Below are 20,823 nucleotides of genomic sequence, written 5' to 3' on the forward strand. Positions count from 1 at the left end.
GATGTTCTCTGACCTCCATAACACACACACACATACACACACACACACACACACACACACACACACAATAGATGAATAAATGTGGAAAAAATGTTGAAAACACGTAGTTTTCTACCAAAATTATGAGATTTAAAGAAACAAGAAAAATAATCAATCAATAGAAGCTAACTGTGAGCAAGTGTTGGATTGAGCAAAGAATTCTAAGCAACTATTATGAATATAGTCAACTAAAAGAAAATTACACTCAATGAATTAAAAGAAAATATGAAAATGTCTAAAACTAAGTGATTGCAATAAAGAAATAGAAAGCATAAAAAAAGAGCTCAGTGGGACTGGAGAGAGGGCTAAGTGGTTAAGTGTGTGCACTACTCTTGCAGAAGACCTGAATTTGATTCCTAGCACCCATGTCAGGTGGTTCACAACTGACTTTAAGTCCAGTTCCAAGGGGATCCAACACCTCTGGTTTCTGTGGGCACCTGGACTCATGCGCACATACCTACACCCAAGCACACATGCGTGCACATCATTTAAAATAATAAAAATAATTTTTTTAAAGAGCCACATAAAAATTCTAGTGTTCAAATCTAAAGTAACTACAATGAAAACTTCCCTAAATGGTCTCCACAACAGAATTCAGTTGGCAGAAGAACAGATCTGTAGTTGAAGATAGAGTGATAGAACGTTTCCAATATAAAGAATGGAAAGAAAAATAATAGGTGAAAAATGATCATCACCTTTCAAAGACCTGCAGGGTAGCATCAAACTGTCCTTGCAAAGGAGCACCAGGTAGTGAGGAGAAAAAAAATTCAGAAAGAAAAAATAGCTTAAGGTTCTTAAAATTTGTTTACAAACGTTTATCTTCAAATCTAAGAGTTTAACAACCCTAAGTAGTTAGTAAACCCAAAGAAATCCACCAGTAGACACATTTCAGTCAAAAAACTGAAAGCTTAAGGGGGAAAAAATGGAAAGCTTGAAATTAGTGAAAGAAAAATGACAGAGTCTTTACAGGAGAACATAGCTGTGATTAAGGCTGACGTTTCATCAGAAACAACAGAATCCAAAAGGCAGTAGAGTGGTATATTCAGAATGCTGCAAGGAAAACCTTTAACCAAGAAGCCTACATCCACGCCAGGTATGTGGACACATGCCCTCAATCCCAGCACTCGGGAGGCAGATCTCTATAAGTTGCAGGCCAGTCAGCGCTATGTAGTGAGACTTTGTCTTAAAAAAACAAACAAAAAACCTTTCTATATCCAATAAAAACAAGAAAACTGCTGGATGACCAAAACCTCTGAGAATGTGTTTCTTCCTAGCTGACCTGTCTTACAAGAAATGGCTCCAGAATTTCTTCAGCATGAAAGGAGATTATACCAGGTGGCAAGACGCATTTAAGGGAGAAATGAGGAAAAGCAATGGCAAGAATGTGGGTGAATAGGAAAGGCAAGTGTGCAGATATATAAGAAATGTATACTATACCTAATAGTTTATGAACAAACATATTTCTCCTTATTTTTAATCTTCTTGGTTCAGCAGTTAAGAGCAGTGGCTACTCTTGCAGAGGTCCAGGGGTCAGTTCCCAGTCCCCACAGGTGACTAAGAACCATCTGTAACTCCAGTTCCAGAAGAGCCGATGCCTTCTTCTGACCTCCATGGCATGGGGCATGCACATGGTATACTTAAATCCATCAGGCAAACATTCATACATATAAAATAAAAATAAATGTGTGTGTATGTGTATTATGTTATGAAAATATCAAGTGCTAAAGCAGCAAATATCACTGAAAGCAACAAATTATTCCGTTTTTATTGCAAACAACAGATGGGATTAGATTGATAACATCTGCTTGTGGTTGTATGTGCTGTTCTGGGTCAAGGGAGGATCCTTCCATTGACAGATTCCTTATTTCTTTCCCATGTCATGTTAGCGTACTATTTCAATAAATAGAGGGCAATTCCTTTGTTCAGGAAACAGCTCCAAGAGGACTCAAGCAACAAGTTCCCAGAACAGACTGGGCTCACTCCTGATTTTGACACCAAGGGTACAAGCTGTCTTTGTTCACACACCACTGTAATGTGGCATCTCTCTACCATTTTGATATACATAAACCAGTGCTTAGAGGGAAATACATGGCTTTGTTTACAATTAGCCATCAGAGCTACCACCTTAAAGAAGCAGAATTAACCTTAGAAAACTATTCCAAGGCTCATCAAAATCTAATTGTTAAAAGCTAGTGACAAAGAGAGAATTGTCAGCAAACTCAAAAGAAACATTATACAAAAAAGAAATAAGATTGGAACTATAGTGTAGTCCATATCAAAAGCTGGGCATCCCTAAAGGCAGTGGGGAAGCATTTTATAGAAGATAAAAACTGAAAGTCTTTCTTTCTGTTTGTTTGTGTTTGAGACAGGGTCTCACTGTATATCTTTAACTGGCCTAGAACTCCCTACATAGACCAGATTGGCCTCAGACTCATAGAGATCTGCCTGCCTCTGCTTCCTGTGTTCTGGGATTAAAGGAGTGTGCCACAATGCCCAGCCTTCTTTTTTTAACTAATTTCTTTATTTTTGAGATAAGGTCTCAAAACCTTTAATTCTTTTAATTTTTTAATTTATTTATGTTTATTTTATGTGTATGAGTGTTTGGCCTGCATGTATATAAGTGTGTCATGTGTGTGCAATGCCCATGGGGGCCAAAAGAGAATGTCAGATCCTCTGGAACGGGAGTTACAGATGATTGTTAGCAGCCGTGTGGGTTCTGAGAACTGAACCCAGGACGTCTGCAAGAACAGCCAGTGCTTTTAACCTCTGAGCCATGTCTCCAACCCTAAGGCTTTTAATTCTTTATCCAGCAGAAACTATTAAGAAATTATAGCATTCTGCCAGTTACTGTTGAAATGGAAAAGTTCACAAAACCTGGAAAGGTGTCCTAGCCTTGGCTGGACACTACTCTGGAAAAGCAGTCATCATGAAGAACATTCATGATAGCACCTCTGTAACCATGCTCTGGTGGCTGGAACTGACCACTATCCCCTCCCCGCTAAGTGACAGCCACCATGGGCAAGAAGAAAGCTGCCAAGAGGTGAAAGGTCAAGTCTTTGTGAAAGTTTATAACTACCATCTTCTCACATCTGCAAGGAACTCTGGGCATCCCTTTGGGCAAAGTTGTTGTCAACAAGGATTCTTCAGAGACCCAGCTCTGAAACACAAGACTAGACTAGAAGCCAAGGTCAAGTTTAAGGAGTGATGCAAGACTGGCAAGAGCAAGTGCTTCTTCCAGAAAACAGTTTTAAGTGTATTTTTGTTTCCATCATTAAAAATAAGAAAAGCAAAAGGAAATTACATTAGAGTTCTCTAGCAGAACAGAACCAATAGAATGAATATGGATTACAGGATTGCACTAGGGGTGGATCAGATTGGTTTACAGTCTTCAGACTAGGTTTCCAATGATGGCCATCTACATGCTGGAGAGGCTGAGAATCCAGTAGCTTCTCAGTCCATGAGGCTGAATGTCTCTGCAATCCCAATCTGACCCTGAAGGCCTGGATGACTCCTGAAGAGCTGTGAGTATTCAGTCCATGTTGTAAGGACAAAGATGCTGGGTTTCAATTTCTGCAAAGGATGGTGGCAACAGCAGCAGCAACAGAGTTGATGTACTCACAAACAAAGAACAAAGGCAGGTAGGCAAAACATCACTAGTTTTCCCTCAGATCTCTTTATATCTGGGCCATGTACAGAAGGTGTTGCCTTCTCTGAGAGGGTCTTCTCCCCTCAGCTAATCTTTCTAGGAAATATCTTCCCAGACTGCCTGTCTCTTAGTTGATCCTATGTCCAATCAAGTCAACAACCAAAATGAACCATCATAAAAATAAACATGGAATCAGGATACTCTCATATAAACAAAGCCAAGACAATCTATATACAGCAAATATTTCTCACAATAATAAAAATATTTTAGGCAGATATAAATGACAATCAATGAAATTTTGGCTTTGAACAAGGAACGAAACTATGGCAGAAATAAGAACTCATCAACTACAATGGGGAAATGGTCACTTAGTGGTTGAGAAGCACAGCAGATAGTGCTTCAACCAAGCAAAGTTATAATCCCCAATAATAAGGTAAGGAACAACATGCACTTCCTGAGGGGATGTGAAAAGGACACATTTATGTAGCACTCACACCATATGTATATGTATCATGACAATGTAATTAGGAGAACTGACTCCTACAAGTTATACTCTGACTCCACACGTGTGCCATGGTACATGTATGCCTACACACACACACACACACTCACAATACATGTACTTTTAAAAGTTTATGTATTTTATGCATATGAGTATTTTGCCTACATGTATATAAGTGCACCACACATGTGCCATGCCAGCAGTGGCCAGAAGAAGGTGTTAGATGTCCTGGAACTGGAGTTAAGGACAGGTGTTAGCCACCATGTGGGTGCTGGGAACTGAATCCAGGTCCTCTGGAAGAGCAGCCAGTGCTCTTAATTGCTGAGCCATCTCTCCAGTCCCCATAAATGCAATTTTTAAAAAAGAATATGGGACAGGGGCTATTCACACACACACACACACACACACACACACACACACACACACACACATACATACACACACATACAGAATGTAATGTGGAACATTCTATAAGACAATTTGCTTATATTATCAAAAGATATAAATTTGGGGGCTGGAGAGATGACTAAATCATCAAAAGCACTAGCTGCTTTTGCAGAAGATCTGGGTTTGGCTCCTAGCATCCATGTCAGGTGGCTCCCAGCCACCTGTAACTCCAGCTCTAGCCCTACCTACACATGGTGCACATACATACATACATTCAGGCAAATACTCAAATACATAAAGTAAAAAAATAAAATAAAACTTTAAAAAACTACGTGCCAGTAGTCCCATCACTTAGAAGGCAGAGACAGGAGGATTGCCACAAATTCAAGGCCAGTCTGTTTTACGTAGTGAGCTACAGGTCAGCTAAGGCTATGTAGTGAAACTCTGTCACCAAAAGAATTTTTTATTTTACTATTTTATTTTTTTAATATTTTATTTACTATTTTTATTTAATGTATATGAGTTATTGCATGTATGTAATTGTACCTATGCTATGCATTGCCTGGGGAAGTCAGAAGGCGGCAGCGGATCCCCTGAACTAGAGTTACAGACAGTTGTTAGCTGCCATGTGGGTTCTGGGAATCTTACCCAGGTCCTCTGCAAGAGCAGTCAGTGCTCTTAACCAGTTACCAAGCCATCTCTCCAGCCTCCAAAAGAATTTTTTTAAAGACACAAACCAAAATCAATGTTACCAATGACAAAGGAAGACTAAGAAACTGGTCTAGGTCCAATAAGACCAAAGAAGTGAGAGAACCAAGTGCCACACATGACCCTGAACTGAATGCTGGGTTAGAGGGAAAAGAATATTACAGGATGTAATTAGGAAAACTAGGACATTTTGAGTGGGTATTAAATATTAGATATTATTATACTAATATTCAGATTTTGAATTTGATGATTGTATGATAATTATACAAGAGAATATCATTTTCTTAGAAAAGATGGGCCAAGGTCAGCAAGATGGCTTACTTGCCACCAAACCAGATGACCTGAGTTTGATTCCTAGAATACACATAGTTGAAAGAGACAGCTATCTTCTGATATCTTCTGAAGGTTGTCTCTCATCTCATGTGCTCCATGGCATGTGCATGCCTACACACACACACACACACACACACACACACACACACACACACAATGCACACACAATAGTAAGAAACTTTTTAAATGTTTAGAAAGAAAGCCCAAAATATTTAGGGATGAAGGACATTACATGTATAATGAATTTTCAAACAGTCCTGCAAAAAAAGTATGTGTAGGAATTTTTGATCTCAAATTTTCTCATTCTGATTTTCCTCATCTTTACATCCACCGACCTCCCTTAAAGCTGCTCCACAATCTATCTCTTGCTCAGTAACTTTCCCACATGGACTGTCTCTTTTTAACATACTCTGCACTTATTAAAAAAGATGGAGACAGTTAATGGTTGCTGGGAGGCGGGGGCTCATTTTCTTTAATGGTGTAGTCACTAGTAAGTTGCCCATGCTCCTGTAAATAAGTCCCCACCCAAGCTCATGCAAGCAGCTCTAATTAAATTCAGTAGATCACAGAAAACAAAACAACAATGAGAAAAAGACAAAGCAGGTGGGAATTCGTTGGGAAGAAGCCGGTCAGTGAGAGCGGGAGAGGTACAAGAGAGGGGGTGGAACCACCAAAATACATTTTAAGCATGTGTTAAATTGTCAAAGAGTTTTCTAAAAATTTAAAAAGAATAAGGAGGAGGAAAATGAAGAGGAAGAAGAGGAGATGGAGGACGTAGAGAGGGAAGCCAAGCATGGTGGTGTGGCCTGGAATTCTAGGATTTCTGAGGTAGGGTCAGGACAGAGAGTAGAAGATCATCCTTAGCTTGGAGAAGATTTGAATATGACCAAACTACATTGTATGAAATTCTCAAAGAATCAATAAAAATATTGTTTTATAAAAGGACATCCTTAACTACATGGCAAATTTGAGGCCAGCTGGGCAGCATGAGACCCTGCCTCAAAAAAAAAAAAAAAAAAAATTGGGCGTGTAGCTTAGTGGTAGAATGCTTGTTTAGCATGCAAAAGGCCCTGAGTTACATTGGGGATGGGCAGCAATAAAATGAACCAAAGGTGCAGTTCACTGCAGAGGATTTGTAGACAGCACACAAACACATGAAAAGATGCCTACTTCATTAACCCATGGGAAAAATCACAGTGAGATATCTTTACAAACCTTTCAGAATGACTAAACAGAAAAGTGACAACATCAAATTCTGATGAGAATATGGGTAAACTAGATGAGCTAGACGCCGTTAGTGAGAATGGTACATGGTACAACCACTTCAAGGAACAACATGACAGTTTTTTAAAAACAGCAACACAAACCCACATGTAGATCCCATGGGACCAAGCCACTGGACTCTTGTGCATTTGACCCAGAGTAATGAAAATTTATGTTTACACAAAACTTGCACATGAATGTTTATAGCAGCTGTATTCATAGTAGCCCCAAACTGGAGGACACAAATGTCCTTCAGAAGGTAAGTGGTTAAACAGAAGATGGAACATCTAGACCATGGATGCAACTCAGACACAAAAGGAACAAACTAGGGGCTGGAGAGATGGCTCAGCAGTTAAGAGCACTGGCTGCTCTTGCAGAGGACCCAGGTTCGGTTACTAGCACCTACATGGTGTCTAACAACCGTCCATAGCTCCAGTTTCAGGGGGATCTGGCATCTTCTTCTGACCTCTGTGGGCACTGCACAATGCAGGTTGCACTTACATACATGCAGACAAAACACTTATACATATAAAAAAATAATATTTTTTTTAAAGGACCAAACTACTGATGGATATATACATCAACCTGGTAAATCCCCAGACAATTATGCTGGGTGGAAAAAGTCAATCCCTAAAGGTTATATATCATAAAACACTTATTTATATAATATTTCTGAAATGATCAGAATGATAGAAATGGAAAAGAGATTCATGGTGGCCAGGAGTTAGACAGGAAGAAAGTAGATAAGGCATTAAAGGGCCATGGGGGGGGGGGGGTTACCAGTGCTGATTGAAATGCTCTACTCCTTGACTATCCATGTTGACAACCTTTGTAATTGCAGCTTGGTTTTGCAAGATACTTCATTGGGGAAACAGTGGAGAGCACATGGAATCTCTATATTTTTATAACTGTATGAATCTATAATGATAATTAAATGAGAAGATTGTGTTTTTAAAAATGTAAGTACACTAGATCAAATCACATTTGGTTGTTTTCTCGGTCTTTCAGGCCCAGGTGAAAAAACCATTTTTATAAATGATCCCTCAGGGAGAACAAGATGACTGTGGGCACCTGGGCTAAGGAGGTGGCTGTGACATGGAGGTCAGGAGCAGCAGAATGTAGCCAGAACCAGGGCTAGACTTCACCAACTTGTTTGTTAAGCCCAGGTCTGGCCCCGGTAGTGCGACCTGCATGATTTCTTTTTTAAATAATTTTTTGCTTTTATTTATTTATTGTGTGTACGTGTGTATGCACACTTGAGTACAATGAGCCATGATGTGGGTTCTGAGGATTGAACTCAGATCATTAGGCTTAGCCGCAAACTCCTTTATCCACTGAGTCATCTCCCTAGCCCTTGCGTAACTTCTCAGTAGGCTGACACATACTATTAAATACAAAATATCTTTCATGAACTGCTCCTCAATATTGATTTGTGTCACAGGACTGCACTCAGGGAGGACTACTGTTAAGCCAAGGCAAGCTTTATTTACACACACATCTGCTTTGGTGTCAATTACAGGCTTGAATGACAAGTGAAATAATATCTGACTTCGATTCTTCTGCAAACCTCCGTCTCCTTTCCTCCAGCGATTACAGACAGCTTAGCTTCTGTCCAGTCAATTCCCATTATGAAATGGTGTGTGTTCAGCTTTTATAGGTCTCCAGCTGTTCCTTGTACAGGGCTCTCACAGCAGTAGCCAGATCCACCACATCACTGCCACATCCCCAACACCAGCTCTATGGCCACTTCATATTCCTGGGAGGTAAAGGGGCTTCTTCACTCCCTGCAGTGAGTTACAACCAAACCTTAATCTCTCCCTCCTGATATTTTCGTTGACGAACATGAAACAAGTCTCCATGAGAGATCCTTCTAGAAGGCACACACACCTACTCTCCCAGCACCAGAGAAGATTGGTCTTATTTTTATTGTTGATGGTAGTAGTCGTGTGTTTGTGGGGGGGGGGGGGGTTGTTTGTTTTTGCTTCTGAAACAGGGTCTCATGTAGCAGCTGTCCTTGAACCCCTGCTCTTCCTGCTTCCTCCTCCCAAGTACAGGATCACAGGCAGAACCACTATGCCAGGTTTAGGATGGGTTATTTCCAATACCTACTCTGCCATGAAACAAGCTTTCTTTCGGTAATAATCATGAAGTTGAATAAACATAATGACTAAAAGGACAATGGAATTTTTATTTAATTTAAATGTATATGTATATATGCATGTATATGTATATAAATATTAAAATACATAAGGGGGTCTAGAGAGATGGCTCAGTGGTTATGAATACTGGCTGCTCTTGCAGAGGACCCAGGTTTGGTTCCCAGCACCCACATGGTGGCTAACAACCATCTGTAACTCCAGTTCCAGGGGATCCGATGCCCTCTTCTGACCTCCGCAGGCATTGCACAACATGTGTATACTTACATACACACAGGCAATATACTCATACATATAAAATAAAATAAAAATATTTTAAAATACATAAGAGAAAAATCAACAATATATTTTTAATTAATTTGTCAAATATAATATGTTGGAGTCATAAATTTTAAAATGTGTGCTTCTAATTAGCATGTTACAATAACGAATAATAATACAGTGTAAAAATAAGGAAAGTAAATTTCCATCTTAAACATATTAACAGTAAAAAATATTAAGAATTAGGACTGTAAAGATGGCTCAGCAGTTAAAAGTACTGCTTGCTCTTAAAGAGGACCTGGGTTTGATTCCCAGCACCCACATGGCTTCTAACAACTGTCCATAACTCCAGTTTCAGGGGATCCGACACCCTCTTCTGACCTCTGCAGACACTGCTGTGTGCACCTACATATATATAGGCAATACACACACACACATAAAATTTAAAAATAAATAAAAATATTAAGAATTAACTGAATTTTATACTTGCCATAAAAATATAACACCTCACTGGGCATGGTGGCACACACCTTTAATCACAGCACTTGGGAAGCAGAGGCAGGCTGATCTTTGTGAGTTCAAGGCCAGCCTGGTCTACATAGCAAGTTCCAGGCCAGCTGAAGCTACAGCGAGATCCTGTCTCAAAAAGACAAATAAAAGTAATGGACTTATGGGGCTGGGGAGGGGCGTGGTCTGCAGGGGGCAGTGATAGGACTCTAGGAAAAACAAGTTACTTTGGTCCTGGATGCTGATTATTGTGGTTTCTTTTACACTCTATTCAAACTGTTAAATTGTTCACATAAAAAGATGAAATTTTAGTGACTCATGCTCTATTTTTTGTCTTTGCAATTGTTTTGGTCTGAGTGTTCAGTTCTAGTCTACCAGTTATATATGAGGCTATGTAATATCTTTGGGAGTGGAGACACAAAGCCAGCTCAACTGATCCCAAACCATTCCTACCTTATTCTTGAAACAAAAGCATGTGGCTATGCCCAAATATATTGGCAGCCAAATATATAACAGAGGCGTCTGTATAAATTTTCATGCAGAACATTGTACTTATTAAAGGATAACTAATAAAAATGTGCTAATTTGAAGTTTGCACATACTAGTAAAACATAACAGCCAATCCAGCAATGATTTAGACTACCAGAAGATTACTCTGAGCATGGACAGCAACTCCAACTGGCGGCATGCAGCAATAATAGGAAGTGTATCTTCTTTAACTCAGATAATAGGAAGCACATCTGCTTTAACTTGGCTTTATTACTGCTTCTAGATTCTCTAGACAAAACCCACTCTAGGATGCTGCCCTGACACACACTTCTTCCCCCATCACCTCACACTTGTTTTACCTCTACATAAAATATCTGGCCCTTGGATCCCAATTGTTCTCCTGTATTTATAGCAGGAAAAGAATTCTCAGTTTATTAAGTGCTGGAGACCTTGTCTTCCTTCCGTTCCCCTCTGTTTTTTGTTTTGTTTTGGGGGCGGGGAATATGCTGGGGATTGAACCAGGGCCCCAGCACTTAAGCAAGTGCTCTCCTACTGTGCTGCTTCCCCAGGGCCCCCTCCCAACTCCCCCCTGCTATTTTTATTGCTACAAAGTCTTTCACTATCTCCTTGGCACATAGGAGGGAGTCTTTCAAGGGTGGACTGAGTCTTTTTCCTCCAGAGAAGGGTGTTTTGGCAATTAGGTGAGGGAGATGTTGCTTCTTGCCTCATTCACTGCTTTGATTTATTCTCTTTGTACTGAACTAGTTCCTTTGGAGATGGTTTGCAGGTGTTAAACTCTTGGGCTGAAGCTTCTTTTTCTCACCCTCTTTTATGTGATGGTTTAGTCCCTACAGTACCTAAGATACTTTGGAACTTGGAAAGTGTATCATGGCCCACTAAAGGCCTGTTGAGTCAGATGTTCTGGGAATAGTCTCAATAATGTGTTTTCATAACCTTCCAGCTGACTCTCATGCACACAAATGTTGGAAACTACAAATTTAACCCGTCTCCTCTGTGCATACTAATTTTTTTCAGTGTTTTGGAAAATATTATTTCACAGACTTATCAGTATCCATTATTATGGAAAGTCTACTGGGAGCCTATATTAAATTGAACTATATGAAATCACTAGCATTCACCTATGTTTTATTGCAGTAATTTTATAAATAATTAAATTCATCAATTTTGACTGTACAGTTCAGTGAGTTTTGGTAAATGTGTGGTAGCACACATCACAGTTGAGATGTAAAATTTTGGTGCTTCAGAATGTTCCCTTGTGACATGTTTAAGTCTATTACCCCTTCCTACTGCCTCCAGTGATGCAGCTGTTGGGGGCCACCACGCCCCTGTAAGTAACCCCTCACCCATGCTCCATAAGTAACTCAATAACCTCAGTTCAACAAGCTGGGCTTGAGGAGAATCATTTTAGTCTGTCACTAGTGCCTGGTCTAAGATGGATAGGTGTTTGCTCATATCTCCTAGGAATTCACACAATGCTACTTACTTTATTATGAAATTTCTGACTAAGGACTCATGTCTCTCTTCAATTTTGGAAATTTTCATCCATTATCTCTTCTTTCTCTCATTTTTTCCTCTCACTTTCTTTCTCTGCAGTTCCTACTAGACACATAAAATAACTTTCCATTTCAACCGTGAAGTCTCTTAATTTTGTCTTTCCTCTCTCTTATTCATATGTTATCATTGATGTATATGTGTGTGTGCATGTGCGTGCGTGTGTGCAGATAGATGATAGATGATAGACAGACAGACAGATGATAGACAGACAGACAGATAGATGATAGATGACAGATAGATAGATAGATAGATAGATAGATAGATGATAGATGATAGATGATAGATAGATAGATAGATAGATAGATAGATAGATAGATGATAGAACATTCTTTTAGAAAAATTTAGTTCAATTTGTGTTCACCAATACACTTGTGGATAGATAGATAGACAGATGATGGATTAGATAGATACATATATACATAGATATAAATAGATAGATATGATGATAGATAGATAGATAGACAGACAGACAGACAGACAGACAGATAGATAGATAGATAGATAGATACATGTAGATAGAGGTAGAGACAGAGGTAGAAGTAGAAGTAGAGGTAGAGCTGTTTGTTTAGTCTCACTATATATCCTTGACTGGACTGAAGCTCACTGTGTGCATTGGGCTAGCCTGAGAATCATGGAGATCCACCTGCTCCTGACTCCTGGGTTATGGGATTAAAGAATATATATATATATATATATTAATTCTGTAATTTTCTCTTCAGATAATTTAAATTACTATTTAATCCATTCATTAATTTTTCTAAACATTAGCTTCTAGAATTTCTGTACATTCCAGTTGCTTATTGCTGCATAGCAAATTAGCTCAAAACTTAACAGCTTAATGTGACAGTTATTTCCTCGTAATTTAGAGGCTTAGGAGCTCATACTCAGCCTAGTGAAAGGTTCTGGCTAAGAGTGGCTCTTGCAGTTGCAATCACAGAGTGGCCGGAGCTGGAAAGGCAGAGGGCTGGAAGGGTTGCGGAAGGGCCAGGTACCTCTTTTCCTTTATGAAGCCTCTGCACAGGTCAGTTTTGTCTTCTACACACCCAAGAGCCACGTGGCAAGGAGACTCCTTACATAGCAGCCCCGGGATCCAGCACAAGTGGTCCAGTAAGCAAAGCAAAAATGACCTCTCATTTCTGATATAGGATCAGATATTACACAGCAGCACATACAACATCAAATAATTACAGGTGTCACTGTCATATCCCTCAAAGAAGGACACAGAAACCCCTCCTATCAATGGAAGGACACATTATAAGCAAAGTATATGAGGGGCTGGAGAGGTGGCTCAATGGTTAAGAGCACTGGTTGCTCTTGTAGAGGACCTGGGTTCAGTTCCCAGCACCTACATGGTAACTCACAACTGTCTGTAACTCTGGTTCCAAGGGGGATTCAGTGCCGTTTTCTGGCCTCTTGGGGCATAGTATGCATGTGGTACATGTACATACTTGCAGACAAAACACTCATACACATACAAAATAAAATAATATTCTTAGGTCACAGGTTGTATTCCTTTCTTTCTCTGCACATTGTTCAACATGCTTAACACCCCTTCCACGTTGTGCCCTGGGTGACAGAGGTAGCCTGTGAAGCTTTTCCATGGCTATTTGCTAAGGGTTCAGTGGAATTCACTGGATCCATACACGTATTTAGTTTAGATTCTTGATTTGTAGCTTCTGTAAACATCGTAAGAGTGTGATAGGATTTGGGCCTGCACATAGCTAACACATGGTAAGGACTTCTCTGAGCTGACTCTTTAGACATTCATAGCCCAAGGCTGCAGGTGGATTTCACCCATTAGGAGCTTAACTGAAGCCTCATCTTAGATATAGAGACCTGAAGACTTAATCACCATCATGACACTTGTTAAAATTCATACCAGAGGGTGGTAGGCTTGTTCATGAAGTTCATGCTTCAGTTTATCTCTGTGGAATCTATCTCAATTTCTGTTATTTTTTACTTATATTTTATATGTATGTTTGCCCGCATGTATGTATGTGCCCATGCATGCAGTGCCCACAGAGGCCAGATTTGAGCATCAGATCCTCTGGAACTGGCGTTAAGGATAGCTGCTTGCTGCCATGTGGGTACTGAGAACCGAACCCCAACATCCTCAACAAGAACAGCCAGTACTCTTAAGTGCTGAGCCATCTCTCCGGCCCCTCGATATCTTTTTCTTTTAAGCATCGACTTTTATTTTTAATTATGTGTATGTATGTAAATCTATGCATGGTTATGTGTATACAAGTAGAGGTCAGAAGAGGACATCAGATTCCCTGGAGCTGAAGTTACAAGTGGTTGTGAGTTGCTGGATCTTGGTGCTGGGAACTGAACTCCAGTCATCTACAACAGCAGTACATGCTCTTACTGCTGAGCATCTTTCCACACCCTCTATCTCAGGTTCTGATGCCTGAAATGTTCTTTCTTACCTTTTGCCTGTGTTCTTCAAATGTGATTGGTATGTAGCAATTTTATCTGTTTAGAGCAGAAAGTAAAATTCCAATGTTCTTTTGGGCTAAAACTCAACCATTTTTCTAAATATACTGAGGCTTACGTTGCTGAATGCTTGCATTTTATCAACAAATAAGTTCTTCATAGTCAGTGAACCTCGTTGGAGAAAATAAAAGAATAAGGCTTTCTTATGGAGGGATAAGAAGGACACCACCATGAGTGTCAAGAAGGCTGGGGGGAGGGTGCTGGGGGACAAGTTCAGAGCCTTCTGAATTCAGGTGATAGATGCCAGGAACCCATTCTAGAAAAATTCCAGTGTGAGTCTGCTACCTGGAGAGTACCCACTGAGCCCAGAGGACTCTAGTGACAATCTCTTTTCAGTGACCTGTCCCCACCAGCCAGCCATGCAGACTTGTCTCTCCCAACCCTTGCCAACCAGATTTCCAATTGAGAAGTGACAATACTCTACCCTGCCAAGAATGTACCTATACCATAGTGTTTACCGAGCCCAGGAGATTGCCCCAAGAAGCTCGGTAATGGGCATTCTGAAAAGTGCACAGGGCTTGGGAAAAAGACACTTAAACTTTCTGGAGTTGCAAAGCTTGAGAGTCGACTCATGTCACAACTAGAGAGATCTTCAGCATAAAGATGTGAGCGCTATGGCATGGGAGATCTAAGGAAACTCCGTGCAATCCAGGGAACAAATGGGATTTTAGCAAAACTGGCCTTTGGCACTTTTCTCCCATCTCCTCCTTCTCTTGGTGCTTACTCAAAGGAAACTGCTTTCAGACCTCTTTTGGAAAGAGTCATCTCAAATGGAGACTTGGAAGGGGCCATATTTATACAGCTGCTCTCACATATAAGCATTGTCTCATTGTATAATATTAGTGAAAACCCTCCATCCCACTCTGCATTCTCCAAGGTCCAGTTAAATTCCCACCCCACCACGAAGTCTTCTCTGCCACCTCCAGCCCATTCTGACCTCTCTTTTCCCCCTGACTTCCAAGTTACTGCGTGTTTTACTCCTTACACATATCACATGTGGCCCAGGATGTTTCCTGACATTGTCTCAAATTATATTTCTTTCTGATATTCTTGTAAACTTTTAATGTATTGAGGTTTGGTGTCTCTCACTAGATTACAGGATTTTTAAGTCCAGGAACTTGCATTGCACATTTTTATTTTAATAATTTACAGCTCTCACCACCAGATGATGGTGACACTAGGGCTCTATCAACATTAACAGATGACAGCTGCCTGCTCACTGTTTTTGTTTGGAAGTTTATGTGATCTACCACTATCTATGGAGTTGGGATGCTCCAGAATACAAAGGATCCTTCAGGAAGTGATTAAACATTCCCTGGTTTTGTTTCCCACCTGCAATACAAGGATGATGACACTTCTGGTCTCTGTTACAACAGGACTTGAGAAGATTGTTGTTATTATTGCTTTCTACAGCATGTGACATAAATATCTTTACATATAATCTTAGTGTAAATTTTTGGCCCAAGTATGCTTCACCTTACACAAGTAACATAGTTACAAAAAATAGGATGAGAGATGAGTTTTCTTTTTTTAAGATTTTGTATTTATTTTTAATTATGTGTGTGTAGGGGAGGGTGTGCATGTAAGTACAGTGTCCATGGAGACCAGAAGGGGGCATCAGATTCCCCAGAGCTGGAATTACCTGTGGTTTTGAGCCACCCAACATGTATGCTAGGAACCAAATTCAGGTCCTCTGTGAGAGCAGTATGTACTCTTAACCACTGAGCCAGAGAGATGAGTTTTCACGTATTGAGCTGTTTATAATTTAATTTCATCACTTAAAATTTGGTATTCCTTGGATTTGATCATAGGCTCTAGGGGGAGAATCTAGTACCTTTATTCTGCTAAATGGACATATAAACTGCCTCTTCTCTCTCTCTCTCTCTCTCTTTTTTTTTGCTTTTTGAGACAAAGCTCTTCCTCATCTAGCAGCAATCAGTTGCCAACATTCCTTTAAATAAGATTTGGGTCTGCTGTTCATTTTCCCAGTTCTATGCTAGGTTACTTTCTGGGAGTCTTTTGGGCCACCCTGGCCAATAACTCAAAGGAAGGTATCTCCTGTCTGGCATTGTTTCTTGTTATATAGCCTTTAGCTATACACATGGACTCTTAAAGAAATATACTGATCACTTTAATCTTTGGTTATACTTTCCTTTTGGGTGTTTAAGACCACACAGTTGGCCCAAATAGGCCATTTATTTTTACTCTTAAGGCCGTTTGAGGATCTATTCCTCAGGGGTCACATGGACTTGGGAGAAGCCCCTGGCTCCTTTCTTTTATCAGTTCCATCTATGTGAAGATAAGTCAAAGGTCCTACTCAACAATGACTGGCTTTACTTGGAAGCATGAAGGAACTCTTTCCTCTGTGTTGACCCTCCTCTTTGTAGACTAGACACCGGTTCAAGTTCATCTGATGGGGTCTCCATGGCCTCCCTGAACAAGAGGACTCACCACAGTTACAGAACATTTTGAGAGATGTTCCATAGTCCCCTGGAACTTAGTCGACCTTGGAGGACAAAGAGCAAAACCTATTCTTTAAGTCCCTCTGGCCAGATTAGTATAGGCCTCAAAGTATGGCTGTTTAACATCCAAGAAGCTTAGTTCCACGGGTCTGGTACTTTTAATTACCACGTGCTATCTAGATAAAGCTTGGGAAAAGACCTATCATTCTCAGATAAACCTTGACTAGACATATATTTTGTTCCTTGAACTAGTTGTATGTATAATTTGTCAGTAGGTTGTTGGACTAATATGGTTCCCCCTGGTTTTTAAAAACTAGCTAGGCATTGTTTATCTCTCTTGCTGTCTAACCCTTCCACCATGGTTTCCCCATTTAAAGTGCCCTCATTTTTCCCATTTTTCCCATTTTCCCATTTTTCCCTTAATAATATCCTCCTCCTATTATCCCACCTCTCTTGAGCTCTTTCTTTCCCTTTATCCTCAAATTTCTTTGTATAACCCTCCCTCCCCCCTCCCATTTAAATAACCCCATTTTTATCCATTTCTCCCTTACCCGTTTCCTACTATTCTCTCTCAGGTTCTTTCTTTTCCTTTATCTCCTTGGTTCCTTTTCAATTCTTATCTCTATACCTATAGATTAGTACATCTCTCCACCCTCATCAGAGAAGCTTCTTTTTACAGTAGATGACAGTTACTACAGAGACCCACAACTCGTCAAGCAAACAAAATAAGGGACTATAAACTGCTCAACTCTAAATGGGACAATCATTCACCTCAAGGCTCAGGGACTATCATGGAGCAGGAAAAGAAAGATCCTGTGTTTTATCTTCAGAGCCCCTGGTAGCTGGGATGCTCACATGGGCGCCCCCTCATCATTTTCCACAGGATATCCTATTATAATAATGATTTTGTGAATTCTATAACTTCATTCAAGGCTTGAGGAGTTACAGGGTAGTATCACTAGGGTCACACAATGCCTTTCACCAATGGGGATCCTGTACCCTGCCTCCTACACGAGGAATCGTCCAATACCCCTTCCCCTTAATCTATGATCTTCAGCATCAAAAACAACAGTTTTCTGGGAGTTAGTCCACTTCCTAAGACTTCTCTTTTGAGGTACAGCACAGTCTGGCCCATATACCCAGTTTCCAATCCCTGGTGATTTTGACAAACAAATGGTTTGATGTTTTATTGTACTTACTTTTTGGAAAGTTCTTTATTTCTGTTTCCTTGGAAAGACTGGGTTGTTTGCCTTTTACTAGTTGAAGGCCTACCCATTCTGGACTTCTGTTTCTCTCTTCTTCCAAATGTCCTGCTCCGTCAATTATCTTTCCCCTTCCTTCTTTGAAACTCTCCACAGGGTATTAGATATGCCAAGTTTGTTTTCTTTGCTTTCTGTTGTGCTTCCCTTCATATAATTATCCTATATTTTTCTTCTCTCCCACCACGGTAAGGGCACAGACTTTTCTGCATTGCTTTCTCCCTGACCCCCTGCAACCTCACTTCTGTTTCCATCCACACATCAGGCCATTGAAACTGCCCTCACCTTGGTCTACAATGATGTTCTTTTGCTATTTATGGCCAATAATCACTTGATTCAGGGTTTAATGAGGGCTTGTCATGTACCAGATGGTATTTTAGGTAGGCACTCACATACCCCCATGCCCTTACAGTAGGCATATAGACTTTCCTGACTTGTAGATGACATCTTTTTAAAAATATGATTTTTATTTTATGTATATGAGTGTGTTGCCTGCATGTATGCAAATACACCCATGTTGTGCAATGTCCACAGAGGTCAGAAGAGGCTGTTGGGTCCCCTGGAAATGGAATTACAAAGGTTGTTAGCCACCACATGGGTGCTAGGAACCAAACCTGGGTCGGATCTTCTGCAAGAGCAGCTAGTGCTCTTAATTGCTGAGCCATCTCTCCAGCTCTCCAGCCCCAGATGACAAAGTCTTGTGTCACATATGTACTGAGATAAGATCTAAACAATTTATTTTGCCATATATATTTATTTTCTCTTTCTCTTTCTCTCTCTTTTTCTCTCTTTCTGTCTCCCCTATTACCATGTCTCATTCATAAAATGGTTCCTTCTCTTAGTTTGTATGAAAACTGTCTCCTGCTTCTTAGAGCTACTTAGTGTCCCTTTCCACCTCTTTCCTTGACATATTTTCAATGTCTGGACCCTTCAAGTTCTCACCTGGGACCCTTTAACCTTTTTTCATACTCCATAACCTCCATTGTTTGCTGATGACATGAATTACATGTCTCTAGACAGATCACTATCCTGTTCTCCAGATCTGAATGTCTACCTGTCCTCTGGACAGTTCTTGGACATCTCTTGGGCACAAAGTCAGTAATTCTTAAAATGAGCTAACCAGGTCTGCTTACCCTTGTCATTTTCCTTCTGAAAAAGGTAAATTCCTCCTGAGTATGACATTTCAGTGCAGCGCACCATCATCTATGCTGTTGACCAGTCAAGTCACCCTTAATCTTCCTTTCCTGTAGCTCTCATATCCAACCAATTAATCATCATGGCCAATCAGTTCTACTGCTTAAAGACACCTCCCACCCAGTCACTCCTCAAGTTCAAGCCTGCATGATTGCAAGTCTCCTCAGTAGTCTTACTACACTGTCTTACCAGGTGTTTTTTCTTTTTTAATTCTTTTTTTTTTTTCTTTTTCCCTTCCCTTCCCTTTCCTCCCCTTCCTTCTCCTCCCCTACTCTTTCTTTTCTTCCTTCCTTCCTTCCTTCATTTCTTTCTTTCTTTCTTTTAAATAGGGTCTCACCTAGCTCAGGCTGGCCCCAAATTTGCTGTGTAGCGAAGGATGACCTTGAGCTCCTGATCCTCCTGCCTCGACCTCCCAAGTACTGAAATTACAGGCGTGTACCTCCACTCCTGGTTTCATCTTGCTACTTCATATGTGTATGTATGTATATGGTGTGTGTGTGTGTGTAAGTATATGTGCATGTTCATATGCATTTGTGTTCATGTGAATGTGGAAATCAGAGATTAACTTTGGATGTGATTCCTCAGGTGCCATCCACCTTGTTTATTGAGACAGAAACTCTCACTGAGACCTGCTACCATATTAGGCTGCCTGGCTGACCAGCAAGCCCCAAGGATCCTCCTGCCTCCTCCTTCCTGGCACAGGGATTACAACTACATGCCACCACATGGCTCTTTATATGGGTTCTGGGGATTGAACCTGAGTCCTCATGCTTGTATGGCAAGCACTTTGCCCACTGAGCCATCTCCCCAGTCCCTCATCTTGCTTATTTTAATCCATTCTTTGGACTGCAAGCCATAAACTGGATCATGTGATGGTTAGTGTTAATCATCAATTTTACAGAATCTAAAATCACCCGGGAAATAGGCATTTGTGCGTGCCTGTTGGAGAGTGTCTTCTGTTAACCGAGGTGGGACGACCTACCCACTGTGGGCAGCACCTTTCTTTGGTTGAGATCCTGAACTGTCAAAATGGAGAAAGAGAATTGAGCAGCAGCATTCACCCCTCTCTGTTTCCCAATCTGGGTGCGATATAACCAGCTATCTCATGGTCCTGCTGTCCTGCCTTCACCATGATGGACTGTACCTTGAACTATGAGCAAAAATAATCCCTTTCTTCCTTAAGTTGCTTTTGTCAGAGTAGTTTATCACAGCAACAGAAAAAGAAACTAAGACAGAGCAGACAGGCTTTACTTGGTTCTCAGTATCTTTAGAACAACAGCTAGTGGGGCTTTGAATTCTGAGCTATGATTTCACCCAAGCTGAAGGATCAAGGGATACTCAGGAGACTACTGCAGCTAATTGCTCCCTTGATTAAAATTCCTTAAGATTTCCCTAACGTTTTTAGAAAACAGTCCAAATTTATCATGATATATTAGTCAGCAATTGTCATAGTGATGTTATATAACAAACTCCCCCAAACTGAGTTTTACCATATTCCCTTATATTCAGAAGTATGCAAGTTGGCCACACTCAACTGGACTAAGTG

The sequence above is a fragment of the Nannospalax galili genome, unplaced genomic scaffold, assembly GCF_000622305.1.
Source record: "Nannospalax galili isolate Female #2095 unplaced genomic scaffold, S.galili_v1.0 scaffold286, whole genome shotgun sequence".
NCBI classification, from domain to species: domain Eukaryota; kingdom Metazoa; phylum Chordata; class Mammalia; order Rodentia; family Spalacidae; genus Nannospalax; species Nannospalax galili.